Source organism: Podarcis raffonei, chromosome 3 (assembly GCF_027172205.1).
Source record: "Podarcis raffonei isolate rPodRaf1 chromosome 3, rPodRaf1.pri, whole genome shotgun sequence".
In the NCBI taxonomy this organism is placed as follows: Eukaryota; Metazoa; Chordata; class Lepidosauria; order Squamata; family Lacertidae; genus Podarcis; species Podarcis raffonei.
Window position 1 is genome coordinate 48,362,654 of NC_070604.1, and position 15,706 is coordinate 48,378,359.

The window sequence follows — 15,706 nt, forward strand, 5'->3', positions numbered from 1 at the left end:
GGAAGAACCCCGACCAGACCTAAGAGGAGGCGTGTAGTGGTGATAGGGGATTCCCTACTGAGGGGAACAGAAGCAGTGATCTGTGGGCCTGACAAGATGTCTCGGGAAGTGTGCTGTCTCCCCGGGGCTAAGATCCAAGATGTAACTGAACGACTGCAAGGAATCATAAAACCCACTGACAAATACCCCTTCCTCTTGGTTCATGTGGGAACCAATGACACTGCAAGCAATAGCCTCCAGAAGATCAAAAGAGATTACGAGGCTCTGGGCAGGAAATTGAAGCAATTAAATGCACAAATTGTCATCTCATCTGTCCTCCCAGTTGAACGACGTGGCCCAGGGAGAGAGGGAAAAATAGTGGAAGTGAACAACTGGCTTCGCAAATGGTGTAAACAGGAACGGTTTGGATTCTTAGATCACGGAATGCAGTTTCTTGAAGATGGACTTCTGGCAAGCGATGGGCTGCACCTCACAACGGTTGGTAGGAATGTTTTTGCAAAAAATCTCAGAAACCTCATCAGGAGGGCTTTAAACTGACTAATGTGGGGGAGGGAGACAGTGCTCCTGAAGGTAGGAGTCTATCAATTGATGAAGATGATCATCCAAATGTCATAGACCGAATGGAGCAAACAGCACACAGACCTAGTGGTGGGAGGAAAAAATCCTTAAATAAGAGACACGGGGGAATGATTAATGGAATTCAATGTCTGTACACTAATGCGCAAAGTATGGGAAATAAACAAGATGAGCTTGAGCTCTTGGTACAGCAAACTAAATATGACATAATAGGCATCACTGAAACCTGGTGGGATAAGTCCCACGATTGGAATGTAATAATGGAGGGATACAATCTATTTCAGAGAAACAGACCAGACAAGAAAGGAGGAGGAGTGGCGTTATATGTCAGGGATGTGTATACCTGTGAAGAGATCCAAGATTTAGAACCTCAAAGCCAAAGTGAGAGCATTTGGGTCAAAATTAAGGGAGAGAAGAATAACAGTGACCTCATTGTGGGAGTTTACTATAGATCCCCAAGCCAAACGGAGGACATAGATGATGCCTTCCTGGAACAGATGGCCAAGCATGCAAAAGGAAGGGAGATAGTAGTAATGGGGGACTTCAATTACCCGGATATTTGTTGGATGTCAAACTCAGCCAAGAGCATAAGGTCAAACAGATTCCTCACTGGCCTTGCAGACAACTTCATTGTCCAGAAAGTGGGAGAAGCTACAAGAGGAACAGCCATTTTAGATCTGGTCCTAACCAATGTTGATGACCTGGTTAGTGGGGTAGAAGTGGAAGGATCATTAGGCGCGAGTGATCATGCTCTTCTGAAGTTTACTATACAGCGGAAAGGAGCAGCCAAGCATACTAGGACTCAATTTCTCGACTTTAAGAAAGCCGACTTCATAAAACTTAGGGAAGTGCTGGGTGAGATCCCATGGACAGTAATACTAAAAGGAAAGGGAGTTCATGATGGCTGGGAGTTTGTTAAGAGGGAGATAGTAAAAGCACAACTTCAGGCAATACCAATGAGACGGAAACATGGAAGGTGCCTAAAGAAGCCAGGGTGGCTATCTAAAGAACTTTTAACTGAGTTAAGATTAAAAAAGGATGTGTACAAAAAATGGAAAAGGGGGGAAACCACCAAAGAGGAATTCAAACAAATAGCCAGCACGTGTAGACACAAAGTCAGAAAAGCTAAAGCACAGAATGAACTCAGGCTTGCTAGAGAGGTTAAAAGCAACAAAAAAGGCTTTTATGGGTATGTTCGTAGCAAAAGGAAGAACAAAGAAACAGTGGGGTCACTCAGAGGAGAAGATGGTGAAATGCAAACAGGGGACACAGAAAGGGCTGAACTCCTCAATGCCTTCTTTGCCTCAGTCTTCTCCGATAAAGAAAACAATGCCCGACCTGAAGAATTTGGAGCAAATGATTCAGCAGAGGAAACACAGCCCAGAATAACTAAGGAGATAGTACAAGAATACTTGACTAGTCTAGATGTATTCAAGTCTCCAGGGCCAGATGAACTGCATCCAAGAGTATTAAAAGAACTGGCAGATGTGATTTCAGAACCACTGGCAGTCATCTTTGAGAATTCCTGCAGAACAGGCGAAGTCCCGGCAGACTGGAGGAGGGCAAATGTTGTCCCTATTTTCAAAAAGGGGAAAAGAGAGGACCCAAATAATTACCGCCCAGTCAGTCTGACATCAATACCAGGGAAGATTCTGGAGCAGATCATTAAGCAAACAGTCTGTGAGCACCTGGAAAGGAATGCTGTGATCACCAATAGTCAGCATGGATTTCTGAAAAATAAGTCATGTCAGACTAACCTGATCTCGTTTTTTGACAGAATTACAAGCCTGGTAGATGAAGGGAACGCAGTGGATGTAGCCTACCTTGATTTCAGCAAGGCATTTGACAAGGTGCCCCATGATATTCTTGTAAAGAAGCTGGTAAAATGCGGTCTTGACTATGCTACCACTCAGTGGATTTGTAACTGGCTGACTGACCGAACCCAAAGGGTGCTCATCAATGGTTCCTCTTCATCCTGGAGAAGAGTGACTAGTGGGGTGCCACAGGGTTCTGTCTTGGGCCCGGTCTTATTCAACATCTTTATCAATGACTTGGATGATGGACTCAAGGGCATCCTGATCAAATTTGCAGATGACACCAAACTGGGAGGGGTGGCTAACACCCCAGAGGACAGGAACACACTTCAAAACGACCTTGACAGATTAGAGAACTGGGCCAAAACAAACAAGATGAATTTTAACAGGGAGAAATGTAAAGTATTGCACTTGGGCAAAAAAAATGAGAGGCACAAATACAAGATGGGTGACACCTGGCTTGAGAGCACTACATGTGAAAAGGATCTAGGAGTCTTGGTTGACCACAAACTTGACATGAGCCAACAGTGTGACGCGGCAGCTAAAAAAGCCAATGCAATTCTGGGCTGCATCAATAGGAGTATCGCATCTAGATCAAGGGAAGTAATAGTGCCACTGTATTCTGCTCTGGTCAGACCTCACCTGGAGTACTGTGTCCAGTTCTGGGCACCACAGTTCAAGAAGGACATTGACAAACTGGAACGTGTCCAGAGGAGGGCAACCAAAATGGTCAAAGGCCTGGAAACGATGCCTTATGAGGAACGGCTAAGGGAGCTGGGCATGTTTAGCCTGGAGAAGAGGAGGTTAAGGGGTGATATGATAGCCATGTTCAAATATATAAAAGGATGTCACATAGAGGAGGGAGAAAGGTTGTTTTCTGCTGCTCCAGAGAAGCGGACACGGAGCAATGGATCCAAACTACAAGAAAGAAGATTCCACCTAAACATTAGGAAGAACTTCCTGACAGTAAGAGCTGTTCGACAGTGGAATTTGCTGCCAAGGAGTGTGGTGGAGTCTCCTTCTTTGGAGGTCTTTAAGCAGAGGCTTGACAACCATATGTCAGGAGTGCTCTGATGGTGTTTCCTGCTTGGCAGGGGGTTGGACTCGATGGCCCTTGTGGTCTCTTCCAACTCTATGATTCTATGATTCTATGATTCTATGATTCTATGATTCTATGAAACAGTAAGAATGCAGTGCTAGAGAAGTCTGCTCAGATATAACCCCCATGGAGTTTAATGGGGCTTATTCCCAGGTAAGTGAGTATAGTATTGCTAATATTATACATTTTTATATGCCTGTTGTCTTTGTCCATGGAGTTTTCTTGGCAAGGATACTGGAGTGGCTTGCCGGTTCCTCCAGGTGGATCACGTTTGGTCAAAACTCTCCACTATGACCTGTTCATCTTGTGTGCCCTGCTCGGCGTAGTTCATAGCTTCTCTGAGTTCTTCAAGCCCCTTCGCCACGGCAAGGCAGTGATCCATGAAGTAGACATCTACTTCTGCTTCATTGACTATGCAAAAGCCTTTGACTGTGTCGACCACAGCAAACTATGGCAAGTTCTTAAAGAAATGGGAGTGCCTGATCACCTCATCTGTCTCCTGAGAAATCTCTATGTGGGACAAGAAGCTACAGTTAGAACTGGATATGGAACAACTGATTGGTTCAAAATTGGGAAAGGCGTACGACAAGGCTGTATTTTGTCTCCCTGCTTATTTAATTTATACGCAGAATACATCATGCGAAAGGCTGGGCTGGATGAATCCCAAGCTGGAATTAAGATTGCCGGAAGAAATATTAACAACCTCAGATATGCAGATGACACAACCTTGATGGCAGAAAGTGAGGAGGAATTAAAGAACCTTTTAATGAGGGTGAAAGAGGAGAGCGCAAAATATGGTCTGAGGCTCAACATCAAAAAAACGAAGATCATGGCCACTGGTCCCATCACCTCCTGGCAAATAGAAGGGGAAGAAATGGAGGCAGTGAGAGATTTTACTTTCTTGGGCTCCATGATCACTGCAGATGGTGACAGCAGCCACGAAATTAAAAGACGCCTGCTTCTTGGGAGAAGGGCAATGACAGGCCTAGACAGCATCTTGAGAAGTAGAGACGTCACCTTGCCAACAAAGGTCCGTATAGTTAAAGCCATGGTTTTCCCAGTAGTGATGTATGGAAGTGAGAGCTGGACCATAAAGAAGGCTGATCGCCGAAGAATTGATGCTTTTGAATTATGGTGCTGGAGAAGACTCTTGAGAGTCCCATGGACTGCAAGAAGATCAAACGCATCCATTCTTAATGAAATCAGCCCTGAGTGCTCACTGGAAGGACAGATCGTGAAGCTGACGCTCCAGTACTTTGGCCACCTCATGAGAAGAGAAGACTCCCTGGAGAAGACACTGATGCTGGGAAAGATGGAGGGCACAAGGAGAAGGGGGCGACAGAGGATGAGATGGTTGGATAGTGTTCTCGAAGCCACAAACATGAGTCTGACCAAACTGCGGGAGGTAGTGGAGGACAGAGGTGCCTGGCGTGCTCTGGTCCATGGGGTCACGAAGAGTCGGACACGACTAAACGACTAAACAACAACAACAATATTATACATTGCTTGCTTATTTTTGATTCTTTGCTGAGTGTTGACTATGTGATGTGATCCAAAGAATGCACACCTCTGGCATGACCAAACTTTTCTGCTCACTTCACTGCCAATGGCGGGTGGCACATATTAATCTATTTTCATGAATGCAAATGTACCCTTTTTGGAAGTGAATAGGGAAGCTGTTATAGATGTCAGAGGTTTGTGTTTTCCCTCTGAACTCCCTCAGATACCAATACTACTTGTTTGCCTTTATTCCACAAATGTCAGCTTTGAAGGGGCATGTTTGGAGAACAGAGGAATACACTGAAAGAGTATGCACACATTCCAGCTTGTCAATATCCTTTTTAAATTGTGGTGCCCAGAACTGGAGACAATAATCCAGGTGTGGTCTGACCAAGGCAGAACAGAGCAGGACTATTACTTCCCTTGATCTGGACACCATGCTTCTGTTGATGTAGCCAGAATAGCATTAGGTTTTTGTTTTTGTTTTGCTGCTGCATCACGCTGTTGACTCACGTTAAACTTGTGGTCTACTAAGACCTCTAGATCTTCTCACATGCACGACTGTCAAGCCAGTTGGCTCCCATCTTATATTTGTGCAGCTGGTTTTTCCTGCCTAAGTGTAGAACTTTATATTTGTCCCTATTGAAATTGATTTTGTTAGTTTGGGCCCAGTTCTCCAATCTGTTAAAGTAATATTGAATTTCGATTCTGTCTTCTGTGGTGCTAGCTATTGGTCCTAGTTTGGCATCACCTGCAAATTTGATGCACATCCCCTCACTTCCTTCACCCTGTAGAACCCCACTTGTCACTTTCTCCAGGATGATAAGGAACCATTAAGGAGGACTATATGGATTCAGTTACTCAACCAAATCCACCTAACGGTAATCTTATCCAGCCCACATTTTACCAGCTTCTCTTCAAGAATATCATGGGGAACTTTGTCAAAAGCCTTACTGATATCAAGATACACTATGTCCACAGCATTTCCCTCATCCACTAAGCTTGTAACTCTGCCAGAAAAAGAAATGAGATTTGTCTGGCATGACTTGTTTTTGAGAAACCCATGCTGTGTTTAAATAATCACAGCATCCTTTTCTAAGTGCTCACAGACTGACTGACTACTTTCCTTTTTGAAGATGGGGCAACATTTGCCTTCCTCCAGTCTGCAGGGACTTCACTTGTTCTCCAAGAATTCTCAAAGGTTATAGACAGAGGCTTTGAGATTACATCTGCAAGCTCCTTTAGTATCCTTGGGTGCAGTTTATGAGGTCCTGGAGATTTGAATTCAAAGTAGCTGCACAATGAGTTAAGCGTATTCATATTTTGGAGGGGGGAAAACATGATAGGAGACTTAGGATGGCATCCTATTACCTTAGGATGGCATCCTATTACCCTGAATAGGAATAATGTTGGATACAACCCTTAATATTTTATGTAGATGTGAGTGGATGATAAAAGAAACATGTATGCTTCCCAGCATATTGAAGCTACCACCCTATGTCCATCTACCTGAGAGTAAGTATGAATGTATTTGATGGGACTTTCAGATTAGACATGCATTGGCTTGTGCTGTGTGTGTTTCACTCCAGCATGCTATCAGCACATCAGGAGCAAGCAGAGGAATGAGGAATTAGTTTGATAGTCTTGGATACTTCTTTTCTTGGTCCAGATAAATCTATCTATCTATTTACAAGATTTCTAGCTTACCTTTTGGAGTGTTACACACATTAAAACCTGATTCACCGTAAACAATGGCCAATAAAAGGGAGAAAAAGAGAGACGTGTCAGATAAATACAGTGAACATCCATTTAATTGCATACTACTGCATTTTTTTTCCTTGCTAGGAATTTCTCTCATCCCCAGAAAGATATAAAGCAGATCAACAAGACTTATATAATCCAAAACTTTTGAAGGGTGTATCTGCTTGCAATACCAGTGAAACATAATGATGTGTATTGTTATATTTGGAAGTTATAGGCCACAATCTATTTATACGGAACTAATACTTTTAGTCAGCAACATGTACATCGACATCAAAAGATGCATTCAGTTTATCACGGGAGGCTAATATGACCATTGTGACAAAGATGTGCCTCTGATCTGCTCCTGAAAGAAAGTAGAGAGGCCCTTTCATGCACGGGAGCCTTAGGTGTACATGGGAGCCTCTTTGTGTATCAAGAGCCAATAGACTGTGCTGAGCCTTTTGTCTTAAATCTAATATTTAGGGAACTGAAGGAAACAAGACAAGGATTATCTATGACATTTTCATTTTTAGATACAGTGCTATATTTGCTGGTAAAGCAAATGGCTGTCATGCATTCATTGAATGGTGTGAGTAGTAATAATAATAAAAATCCATCCACTCTGAGCCTAGGATAAGCTTTAATTTGTTCCATAGGCAAATAGGAAAATGGCTGTGTTTGTTTTGCAGCTACAGTAATGCAGACAAATAAAAATGAAATATGTACACTGTAAGAAACTCTTATATTCCAGCACTGGAAACAAAGCAGGCAATGGACATGGGTAGCCTTTTTAAACCTTCCCTTCCCCCCTCCTATTATACACCCCCCAAAAAAAAATCAACAACCCAAAAACATTTCCATACCCAGTGATCCTAAGCAATAATTCCTCTTTACTGCAATAAGTACCTGCTTTTGAGGAAGAGAAAGCTGATGAGCTGCAGGCTTCCCTGCTGCTAAATTCATTTAACAAGCTACTCCTGATGTTTTCTGCTTTTAAGGCCAATGGGAACATTATAGATTCCTCCCCCCCTCCTGAATATCACAGTGAACCAGAAACTTATCTACTGACATAATGGCCCAAGGTTCAGAGCATCAGAGCAGGATATTGTCCCCATTCACAAAAAAGAGCATTTACTCAAAAGTGTTGCTTGCTATTGGTATACTGAAGCATACATGGACCTTCGCCCGAGGCCCTTGTATCCTATAATGCTAGTGTGAACTTCAGAATTCCTGTGCACACGTAGAGCTCTACACAAGCAAAGGCTTCCCCATTATTTGCGCTGTCAAGGAAATGTCTGTGAACACTGTTGACCTTGCACATTTAGACTTCTCAGACTTGGTAAAAAGCCTGGAAAAGTTTATGCTCGTGAATTTTTTTATGCAAAGTAGAATACAGAAAAGCTTTAACTCTGTGGCAAACAGGGTAGGTGGGCTTGTGTGTAGATTTTGTAGTGAAACTAAAAGGCAAAACAGCAGCAGTATGGCAGGAGGTTGGGGTGGAGTGGGGTAGAGTGGGGGACAGCAAGGCCAAAAGTCAGGTCCAACGAACTGACAATTCTCAGCCTTGTGGAATAAGCATATCCTTACCCTTTTGCCCTTAATGGCTAAGGAATTGTGAGCTGTATCATTTCTGCCCTGTTGAAAGGGAGAGGGAGATACATGTATCCAGTCTTTACTCTTGTTTTGTGCTGTTTCCCATTCATCATTCTCACTGCCATCATTAACATACAAATGTATGACTGAAAAAGTTATTATTTATAGAATTTATATCCTGCTCTTCCTTGGGACTGATCTCAGGGTGGGTAACAGCAAACCAAAATAAAATAAGTAAAAACAGAACTCACAGTGAAAACAATCTAGTAAAATGTCTGACGTCTGTCATCTGCCACCATGCAGACTCCCTTTCACACCAGAAGTGTCTGTGAGAAGAGAAAGCTTTTATCCAAATGTTAAAGTTGCTACTAGCTGAACCTTAGGGAAGGGCAGAGTGCTCCATAGCCAGGGTGCTATTGCCAAGAAGAACAACACAATTGTATAGGTGTTCTTTTGGGATGGCCATGTGTCCTACGTTACAAAGGACAGCTCTCCATTTGAAGGGCTGTCTGACCCAAGTCCAGTTTTGAAAACACCTGGATCACAAGACTGAGCAAGGATACAGGTCACCTAGTCATAGCCTGCCCTACTACATTGAGATGTATTGCATTTGTATTTAAATTATAGTAATTATTTGTAATTTTGCATCTATGCATATGGATTAGCATATGCAAATTTTATGCATGTCAGTGCTCTCTCTCTTTTCACCATAAGTGACCTCTTTTACCTTCCTTCCTGGCATGCCACCTAATGCCCTAGTCCAGTGGTTTGGAGATGCAAAGGGGTGCACTTGTTTACAATTAAAGGAATGGAATGGTCCGTTTCTACTTACGGAATCGAACCCTGCCCCTCCCAAGCCACTGGTGAGTAGGGTGGATTAGGTGCAGGATAAGACGGTGCTATCTTCTTGGTAGCATCTCTTCCACTTAAAATCCACAAAGTCCTCATGGGCCCCAGAGTTGCTTCTCGTCAGTTGTGTGGGGAGGCCGGGAAGTAGCATGGGCAGAAGTCCTTTGCATGCAGACCTCATGGAGGCCGCGCTATGAGCTGTTTGTTTTGTTAAAACAAGTGTTTTTGAAGTCAGGAGTCACTTTAAGATCTGTCAAACTTTTCCTGTCAACCTTCAGAGGTCAAAACCAGATGTGACACCTAAAATTCAAATGCAATTAGTTGGAGATTTACTGGGATTGTATGCCAATCTCCCAGTAGCTTAGAAGTGACATAGCATCTAACCTTTGGCAATCCCAAGAGAGGTTCAGGTGGTTATAGCAAACTATATTGGGGAGTAGTCCAGCATGCTGCTAAAGGGAGAAAATCATAGCCCATGTTTTCACTGTGTAATTACCACATATGCACAGAAACAGGCCCACAGCAAATACTTGGGCTCTTAGTACACAGCTGATGTATTTATTTAAAGTGCTGCTTGTACGACATGTTTTGCTCTTGGATCATTAAACTGAAGGACTTGTGCAGCCATGCTTTTTAAATGAACAATGTTTTAATTAGGTGGTGCACAACACACTAGATTCATATCAAACAATCAAAGTTCGGTATGTACCTTCTCAGTCCTTCACTTTCCACTATTCTTGGATAAATGTACCATAGGTAAGGCACTAGTCAGTTCATGTTATGTGGCGCTGTGAGTAAAAGAGTTTACACTAGAAACAAAATGCACTTTGTGTTACGCCTCTGCAATGGGCACTATATGAGTTTGAAGATAATACAGCTCCAACAGGCACACTAGCCTAAATACAGTCTCCAATCAATACTGTATTCTGCCTTGACAGAAAGCTGAATTTTTATCTGTTAAATGTGTGAGCTTGGGGCAGCTATGTGTCTGAAGTGGTTTAAATCTGAAATGTGATGCACTGCACAGAAAGTTGATTGACATCTTTGTTTATTGAAAAGTATTACATGAACAACAAAACACAGGCAGATACAGAACACTCCATAGCAAAGTGCAGCTGTATTATTTTTCAGTCCTATGTGTGCTGCCTCTTTGATGCTTGTCTGATGTAATAAAGCCACAGGATATAAAACAAACAAGAATCTTTTGTAATCCAGCAGTCAAAAAATTTGGACATGATTTGGGAGGGCAAGGGATGGGGAAGTGTGGCGGTAGACAAGGGAGGAAAAAATGTGATTTGGCAACCCAGATTTTTGTGCTTATTCATCCCCAGTGAAAATAAATCCGAGAGTATTTGATAAGCAAAGTGAATGTGACCAAGTTGTGATATTTTACATGCATGCTAAAGAAGTGAGGGGGAGAAAAAGATATTAATGATGAATATTAAAGTATTAAACATACAGAATAAGGAATTAAGTTCCATTTAAATTTTATGTTAAAATAATTATCTGTTTCAATTAAATTTCGCTGTGCTGTATTAAAGCTTTATTCTGTCAAGGTAAATAGAGGTTAATGCTGCTGTTACTTCTACCAATGAAGTATTATCTTTAATCTTACTTTAATAAAATAGTTGTGAATTGCGTGGTAGGGGTAATCGCTATGGGTTAATTTAGAGACTTATCAAATCCTCTCATAGAAAACTAGGTGGATTTTTTTAAAAAAATAAGAAGAAAGGGAACTCTCACAAAAAATACTGAGAATTACATAAGCATGAGCAAAGGGTCCCTTTTTATATAGTCAGGTATATCCACCTGGGCTCACAGAGAGGTGGAAGGGGGCCACACAGTAAGAAGACCACCCACTTTCCAGTGCCTACAGAAAAGAGCAGCTGAGGATTTCATGGTGCATTTCTGTTGGCCTATATTTTTCACTTGTTTTCTTTTCACTTATTTTCTCATGCATTGACTAGCAACATAACACAAGGACATAAGAAGAGCTGAAGATCAGGCAACTGGCCAGTTCAGCCAGATGCCATACAGAAGAGCCTTGATCTAAACCACAAACTTATTGTTAGCAGAGAAACATAGTAAAGGACTCTGTCATCATTTTTTCTGTTGGCCAAGAAGTCAACTTTGGAAATAGAAATAGAACGGTAGCTAAAGGTAGGGCATATTTGATGGTGTAATGGAGTGTTATAATCTGCTGTAGTGAAGCCCCCAAATGTGAAAAATGTTGTTAGGGCCTGTGAATTCAATCAGAAATGTGTCCCAGGTTTAATCCACATCAACTCTGATCTTACCCTTTGCATCTATTTTATTCAGTCATATTTTGTTTGTGTGGTAAAATGGAAGGGGGCAAGAGAAAAAAATGCAGGCAATCAAAGGTGAAGCATAAGTTGCAGTAAAGTTATAGGAACACATGGAGCTGTCTTATCCTAGGACATTCTGTTGGTCCATCTAGCTTAGTATTGTCCACTCTGACTGGCAGTAGCTTTCCAAGGCTTTGCATCTTTCTGAGCCCTAGTATCTGAGGTATTTTAATCAGGGATGCCAAGTATTGACTCTGGGACCAACTGCACACAAGGCATGTGCCCAACTACTGGTTCATCCTCAGGTCAGAAGGATAGTAAGCTTGTCATTCATGCAATCACTGATTTGTAGGAAGGAATAGGTGCTTATCCTGATCCAATGGGTAGCTAAGCTTTTGGGCAACCCTCTGACGTGGTGGTAGACACTACAGGCATGGTTCTCTGTGGAAAGAGATCCTAGTTTTGATCTATGATATGAAGTCCCCAAAGGTCTCTTTGCATATGCCTTGAGTAATTTGTGGAATCTGGCTTCACAGTCTGTCCAGTGGTTTGGTAAAGTTAGGGCTGCCATATGTCCAGGATTTCCCATTATTATTAACCCATCACCCTAAGCTCAACTTACTTTTTGAAATATGGCAACCCTAGTAAAGTGGTGATTCAGGTGCTACTAACAACTTACCAGGGACTTGCAAGCCTAGTGATTACATTACATGTTGATACATTATTTCAATATTCACCCAATATCATTTTAAATGTTTCTAAGAGTGTTAACATAGCACCTGTCTTTCTCATTCCCATGCTAACCATGTTTACTAAAAAATGTCCCATTGATTTCCTGAAACTTTCAGTACGTAAGTGTGTGTGCACATGTGTGTGTGTGTGTGTGTGTGTAGGAGTGTGCTTTTGGTTTTCACATTCTACGTAGGACAGCCGGGAAAACAAAACAAAATCATTATTCCCTCCCTCGATATTTTTCATAGGCAAAGAGCCATTTGCTTCAGTGTTTTACAAGGTTTAGTGCCAGCAAGGTGGTACATAAAGCCCTACTGAGTATCGAAAGCTGTTTTTATCCTGGAAATATTCAAAGCATGCAGGAGTCTCTAAAGTGTCTGTTCCAGGGATACATTAATGCATTTGAAAGGATATTAAAGCTTAACATAGAGGGGGGAAATTCCTAGCGGCAAAATGTAAAACTGCTTAACAGAATTACATCCAGAACTTTGTGTATTAGATTTGAAAATAAATCATCTTATACTTGCTCATATTAAAGCTGCATGTCAGTTTGAGAGACTTAGAACATTGGACAGGTTTCATTTTTCTGGTTCAGAACCCTTCTGTGGTGTGTGTGCACCACAGAGAAGATGGGTGATGACCTATTTTCCTCTGTACAGAATTTGTCTAATGTACAAAGTTAGGCAGTTCTTAAACAGGGTTGAGTAAAAAATAATAATCCTAACACACAGCCTCAAACCTCCAGTTCTTGTAGCCAAATAGTCTATTGCAAAGAGAGTCATGCATTCATTAAAGAACCTTTTCAGTTTAATGCTTCCAATTAACCTTTACTGAATTTATGTTCTACATTAAGCAATAGATTCTTCCGAAAGGCATAGTGGATTTGATTTCCAGACTAAATGGTAGGGACAATTTTATTTTACTCCACAGTGATTCTTTCTGAGGACCAGCTCTTAAGAGTGTATTCCAGATTACTCAGCAGGAAGGAGAGTTCCTGCTTTCACAAATGCATGTGAAACAGAGGTTGTAAACTCAGCATTAGCGAAGTGGTGTGCAACCAGTTCTGGGTAGGGTTGCACTGCCCTTGAGGGAGCAGGTTTGCGGCGGCTTGGATCCAGTTTTGTTGCTAGAAGATCAAGTAGCTTCTGTGGCATGGAGTGGTGGGTGGTTTGCCAGTTGTGTCCTCTCTTGGACAGGGATACTCTGAGCACACGTATCCATGCAGTGGTAAATGCTGGATTTGGTTATTGTAATATGTGTGCCTTTGAATATGGGTTGAAAGATTTCAGCTAGTACAGTGTGTCTCTGGCACAGCTTTACTGATGGTGACCTCTGCATTTGAAGCAAATGAAATGGACTGGGGTCATACGTGCTGGAAATTTAACCTGGTAGCTGTGCTTCCTAAATGGCTGTGATCTAATTGTGTTTACTGAGTGTACACACGCCTAAAATGAAGACACAAAACAATAGGGGGAGTTTGACGACATCACACTATTACAAAGATTCAGTCTGTGCAAGCACATCAGCTTCCCAGGAAGAATGATCTGCCTCCCCTCTCTGCATGTGTTGTTTGGGGGGTTCTCCTGTCGCTCCCAGCCAATTTTGGGGAAACGGGGAGGAGAAGGGGGAAAGCTCCATTGCACAAGCAGAAGCCCTTGTGGAGGGCTTCTGCTTACAAGGATTGTTAGAGGAAATCCTACCCACAGTAAATGAATTTAGAGACCATCACTCCCCACAATAGCAATGTTTACAGATGCATCCTTATGTTGCCAAAATGACACAGTCCATACCCAAGAGGGAGGTCTCTGAGAACTCAAGGAACACCTGAGATTTGCACAGGTACAAGCACAGACCAAAGTGGGTTTCTCCACAAACCGCTAAACATAACTGCACATGGCACATTCCTTTTGTGTTCTTGATTAGCTTGTGAGAAGCTGATGCTTGGAAGTTGCTGCCTTGTGTTGGATATCTAGATGTGATTACCTTCTTGTGGCTTTTCCCTTCAAGCTGTATGATTCAGCACACATTTTGGAGGCCAGGTAATCAGTCCAGCAACAAGTGATTCTGGTGTGATTGTTTCAGGAGGCTTTCTCAAGCTTAGAATCTGAGGAAATCATAACACATTAACAAGGCCTTTGATTATGATACATCAATGTTTTCTTTTTTTTAAAAAAAGACAGGTCACTGATCAGTTATGTATCCTATATTACTTTCTAGTGAGAGTGTATATTTTCCATTTTTATTTTGTATTATTATTATTATTATTATTATTATTATTATTATTATTATTACCCCATTACCCTAAGTTCCCACCACCCTAATGTGGTTTAGAACATTAGAATGCAGTATTCAAAACAGTTTGAAAACACCTACACTTACAGAAATAAGTTGGTTCCTAAAAATACGCACCATTTTGAGTAATTTATAGAGTTGTGGTTAAAAAAACACGTTATAAAGTAAATCCTATTTTGGTCCAGAGCCAAATTACTCTGGAATTCTTTGAGTATTTATTTAATTGAATGTAAAATTGCTAAGTGCTGTGCAAAGGGCTTTCTTTGTTTTTTTAAAGGCCATGCCAGGAGGCAAAGAATGAAAACTTAAGGATAAGACACATGGTGGGGAAAGGAAAAGAAAAGAGAAGAGAAGAGAAGAGAAGAAGAGGAAAGGAAAGGAAAGGAAAGGAAAGGAAAGGAAAGGAAAGGAGGCAGGTCTGCCAAGATAACCTAGTGTGAAGAGATGTGCCTTAAGAAAGCAGTTGAATATAATACCAAGATACCCCAGTGGTTGGAATGCAAGCGGAAAGTGGTGGAGGTGGGAAATAAACTAATACTGGGATAAGTAGAAAATTGGTACATGTTGAACAAAGGTCCAAAGAAGAGTTTATATAGGCAAAGGCAGATTTAGGGGAGCATGACTGGTTCGCTTGCACTGGGTGCCGAGCTGAAAGGGCACCACAGGGGGCACTGCAATGATGAAGAACAATGGAAGGTGAGATGAGGGGTGGATTTTGATGTTGCATGGGTGCTGCTGAAATGTTAAAGCCCAAAGTCTGCCACTGATATTGAGACACTAGACTCTAAGGAGCAAAACCATGGATGGGGTTATTTGCAAGTAAAAATAAGAAGCTTAGAGTGAAAATAAGAGAGAATGAAGCTGGTAAAAGTAATGGTACAAAAGGATATGATCTGGATGAGAAGCATTTGTGGTTATGATGCTATCTGTTCCATGATAAATTTAAGGGAGAGTGCAGAGGTTAAAGAGTCTTAAACAGGAAGGCCAGCAAGAATGTCAACAATAATTAGAACAGCCATACATTTTAAAATATTTAATAAATATGAAATTATTTGTCTTACTTGGTGGTGCCCAGAGATCTTGTGTATCAGGGCACAAAGTTATTGTAAAGAGCCTAGCATATGTTAGTAATGTTGGACTATGCTTTGGAAGCCATGGCTGACCCATACACTGCCAGACAGTGTATTACATGCTGCGAGACT

The 15,706-nt window shown here is 41.7% G+C and overlaps 1 long non-coding RNA gene across 1 annotated transcript in view; it reads left to right on the forward strand.

The window, feature by feature from the left end:
- Positions 1–3,566: 3,566 nt before the first annotated feature.
- LOC128411626 (uncharacterized) overlaps positions 3,567–15,706 on the forward strand; it is a 48,298-nt gene continuing 36,158 nt past the window's right edge. The window contains exon 1 of the long non-coding RNA XR_008329855.1: positions 3,567–3,642. This is a non-coding gene — a long non-coding RNA (uncharacterized LOC128411626). The remainder of the gene's footprint in view (positions 3,643–15,706) is intronic.